The sequence below is a fragment of the Sinocyclocheilus grahami genome, unplaced genomic scaffold (genome assembly GCF_001515645.1).
Source record: "Sinocyclocheilus grahami isolate Dianchi unplaced genomic scaffold, SAMN03320097.WGS_v1.1 scaffold28.1, whole genome shotgun sequence".
NCBI classification, from domain to species: domain Eukaryota; kingdom Metazoa; phylum Chordata; class Actinopteri; order Cypriniformes; family Cyprinidae; genus Sinocyclocheilus; species Sinocyclocheilus grahami.
The window spans coordinates 1,236,046-1,241,045 of NW_015505207.1; positions in this window are offsets into that span (position 1 = coordinate 1,236,046).

The window sequence follows — 5,000 nt, forward strand, 5'->3', positions numbered from 1 at the left end:
TATATTATATTATATTATATTATATTATATTATATTATATTATATTATATTATATTATATTATATTATATTATATTATATTATATTATATTATATTATATTATATTATATTATATTATATTATATTATATTATATTATATTATATTATATTATATTATATTATATTATATTATATTATATTATATTATATTATACAGAACCTAGAGTAGACCTTCAGTGATCTAACCTAATCTCTCCCTGCCTTCTTGGTTCTTCTCTGTCCTTCCTCTCTGCATGGACGAGATGCAGGTCTTGTTGTGACAAATGTTTAGGGGAGCGTATCAGAGAACACCCTGAGCCCTGAGCAATAAGCTTACTTCACTGGTCATTCTGGAGGGGAGAGCAGAGACAAAAAGACCAAGAGCTCAATTCAGTCTAATATTAAAATGCTTCAGAACCATTTCAGCATACAGAAGAATTCATACATCCCACCCCCTCCACACAAAGACAAAAGCACAAAGCCAGGATGACAGGGTTATGCAGGGTTCACACAAGAGCTGTTTTAAAGGTCTAGGAATCACCTGAGCAGCAGAGCTCCGCACTGTTCTACAGTAGGTGACGGGCCGGCACTAGCATATGTTACTTTTTGACGAGGAGTAAAAACAGATATGGTTGGATCAGTGGCTGGACCCACCAAAAGGCTTTGATTGAAGTAAAATGTTAAGTAAAAGAGGGGAGAAAAGTGTCTGTGGGGTATGAATTAAAAGTATCATGGTGTCCTCTTTGTGCTGGGGGAAGGGTTGAGCTAGGCAAAATAAGAGATCATCCAACCAGGGGATCTAGAGGACACCTGGTGCCTGTGGACAATAGTGTTGTGAAGGAGATGTGTGAGACCGATGTTTATAGATTGTAGATCTACTAATAATGGATTTAGCTGGTATTGATATCAAACGTGGGCCGATTTTTGATTAATTAGTTAATAGTTTCTAAAACCCATATATACAGTTTAAATTCCCCCCCACAGAATCCCAATAATAGCCAGTAAAATAAATCGATCAATCAGTAAATAAATTTATACACATATACTCAAATGATCAAAAGATTGGGATATTTTGGAAATAAAAAATTCCTATATTAAGCAAGCAAAATCACAGTGTAGACTCTTTTGAACTTTCTATTCATCAAAGAAACTTGGTAAAAATGTATCACAGTTTCCTCAAAAATATAAAGCAACACAACTCTTTTCAAAGTTGATAGTAATAAGAAATGGTTGGGCACCAAATCAGCATAATACAATAATTTCCAAAGGTTTATGTGACACTGAAGACATTCAATCAAATATTCAGCTTTGTATCACAGGAATAAATTACGTTTCAAAATATATTCAAATAAAAAGTATATCACAGTTTTAATTTTTTTTTACTGTATTTTTGATTAAAAAAATTGCAGCCTGGGGAGCATATGAGACTTCTTTCAAAAACATAGATATATATTAGTTTCTCTCATCTGTTTGTGAGCTGTAATTATTTAGTATAAATAGTGTTTTTTCTAAATAGTATTTACTATTAAATAAATAGTATTTCTTTAGCTAAATTACTACAGCTATATACTGTATAAATAAATATATATATATATAGATAGATACATTGAATCTTTTATGGTCTGAATCAAAAAAATTATCAGCTGGTTGATGTGTACTGGATATGCACATGATAATTTGAGACTAATCCCCCATTTCATTAAGGAGAATAACCATCTGTACCTGTCAGGTGAATCTGTATTTTCAAGTCATTTTCCACGAGTCAGACTACTGTATCACTATTTATGTCAGTGGCGTCCCCTCTGAAATATATCAGACTGTAAACATCCTGTGAGAGTTCGCCGCTGAAAGTCTTTCCACTGTAAATCCTGTCACTCCCTTCATGCTCCCTCACTCCCTCCGAACTCTCCTTCCAACATCAACCCCCTCCATTTTCATCTGCCACCAACTTTCTTTCTCACAGAAACACTCTCTGTGACTCTCTCTCACTCTCTTGTAATTTCTCTGAGAGAAGAAACAAAAAAACAACCTGTTTGGCTCATTGCCTCTTTCTCGGCTTCTCTTTGTCTCCTCTTCTCAATTTCACTTCTCCCCTCCTGGGTCTCTTTCTCTCTCTCGCTTTCACTCTCTGCGTGTGTTTGCTTGAGGCAGCGAGAGAGAGAGAGTTCAGCCTCATTTCTGACACATTGGCTAATTTCCGCTAGGCCTTTGCTTGGCAGCACACCAACACCAACAGGTGACCCGGGAGCAGGGGAGAAACAGGAAGTGGGCTGCGTGTGGTGGAGACAGTTCACTGGAGGGGTTGTCTGACTCCGTCCCCTCGGCCTTTATTGCCAGGCCCAGCCCATGCCAATCAGCAGAGCAGGGGACATAGAGCTCTTATTACCTTAGAAGGGAAGGCGAGCGAGGACAGTGTAATGTAATTAGGCTCTCCTTTGTCTCTACCTGTGGGAGAAATGGAATAGAATGACTCGTACGCTCTCTTGCTTTCAAACACAGCATGTCCTCACACTTACGTGGCTCTATGCTCTTCTCCAACAGTTCAGTGAGCTCATTGGTCGATATGTACAAATCCTCTCAATGAAAGCCAGCTTTACAGTCTGAAAGCAGGCCCACCGTCTGGAGAGGCAATAATTCATTTTCTCACAGCAATCATAACAGACAGCATGTTAGTACTGTACAGTTTTATTCATTTGATCATACAATATTGTGTAATCTTAATTGGAATGAGCATGTTAAGACATTCCCTTGGATTTTGCTAACAGCAAACTTACAAGCAACAAATGTCACATCTCTGTAAGAATTATGGCTTGTTTTGTAAGAAAAAAGATGACATGTTTTTGGCCTTAGAGTGTTTGCATTGTACCATCAACATGCATCAGGTCTACAGTGCCATCTAGTGATACATAATGAGTAGAACATTATGGACAATATGGGCAAGCAGTCAAATAACTTAATTATTTTTTTCTTTTAACAATCGGTAAAATGTTGGTTAGTGAATGCTTTACTTGTTTCATACAGTTCACACAATTTGAGCACATTTTTTCATAAATTTTAGGATTGGCAGCTTGTGAAAATGTGTGTTGATAGTTGCATCTCATTTAGATTTTTTTTTTTACTTTCCTCTCATAGGCTATATATATATACACATACACACACACACACACACACACACACGTACGTTTGTTTCTGTGAATTGTGGGGACTTTCCATAGACTTCTATTACTTTTATACTGACCAAACAATATTTTCTATCCCCTAACCCAACTCTAAATCTACCCCTTTCAGATAACCTGTTTGCATCGTTACACTTTCAGATAAACATCATTTACTATTTTTAATAATTTTTTCCCTTGTGGGGACCGCAGGCAAATTTCAGGTATTACTATCCTTGTGGGGACATTTGGTCATTTGGTGTAGCAAAAACAAGTACACACACACACACACACACACACACACACACACACACACACACACACACACACACACACACACACACACACAGCCTATGCGCACAGTAAGGTTCTGATGAAGAAACTCATTTACAACTTGAATGGCCAATTTTTAATTTTTGGGTAAACTATTCCTTCAACCAGTCTTTTACACTTTCCTTAATATTTCCAAAATTACAGTGGTGTTTATTTTGGCTTAAGTATTGGTCCATCATCTCCACCAGGTGAGAAGCCATACAAGTGCACCTGGGACGGCTGCACATGGAAGTTCGCCCGTTCGGACGAGTTGACACGGCATTACCGTAAACACACAGGGGTCAAACCCTTTAAGTGCGGGGACTGTGACCGAAGCTTTTCCCGCTCAGACCATCTGGCCCTGCACCGTCGCAGACACATGCTGGTTTGAAGCCACCCACTCACACGGGAGAGCTGGATCTCCCCCAATAGTGTTCAGCTGGGCTGAACCAGTCCCTGAGAGTGAGGATAAAAGAGCAAGCGAAGGAGGAGTATGATGCTTTCCCCACATTTGCAGAGCTAAACAGGGTCCATTCAGGGAGGAAGGAGTCTCATCTATAGGCCTGAAACATTTGGAGTCCAGGATGTTGATTGTCTCATGTCTGTTCAAAGGATTGCTTCACTCGGACAAACGGTTTGTTTTCTGATTTTTACTTTCTGAGTCATCCGTGTGGTCTATTTGAACATGGCTGCTTCTCACTCAACATCTACAATGTAAAGAAACGCAGAGTGGAATGGCTTTATGTGTTGTTCTGACAGATACAAAAGGGGAGCGTGACCGTGAATGGTGTGCTTGCACAATTTTTTACATTTACGTTTTTGCGGAACATCAAGAGCCAGAAGTATCTGAGAAGGATTAAGCGCATCTTCTAATGATGAAGACTTCGGGCCAGTGATTCTAGAGGTTTCCAAGGTTGCCATTTACAGGTTAACAAACCAGCGAATGAAATTACACAACAAAATGTTCATTTTGGGTCATAATATCTTCTGTTCCTCTCAACTGTTGATTTTAAATGAAACTGGTTGAATTCGATTAACAGACAAAGTATAGGTGGGCTTCTGCAGTCTACTCTCCACATTTGTCTTAATTTCATCACATTGAGTCACTAATTAGGAAAATATGTGTAAATCTGGATAATGAGGGTCTACTCAGACAGGTAACTCGAGGCAGAAGAGCAATATACTTATTCCGAGCTGGCCTGGTCCTCACACATATACATGGTCAAAACTTTGGATTTCTACCAGTGCCGCATTGTTTTCTATAATTCAGAAACCTCTTCTATTTATAGTGGATTTCTAGCGGAGGTGTAGTCTTTCACAACTTTCTAGAATATTATGCTGAGGAAATCTCTTGAATGTCCTCCGTTTTCTTCTCCTTTTGTGAGATTGCTTTTGAACTATGAAGCCTGATGTCAGTTATGGTCAGTACAACAGCACTCTTCAATGGATTTGTTCTTCACTTTGTATTCATGAAGCGTCTTTGCAAACATCAGTGTATCCATTTGCTAATTATT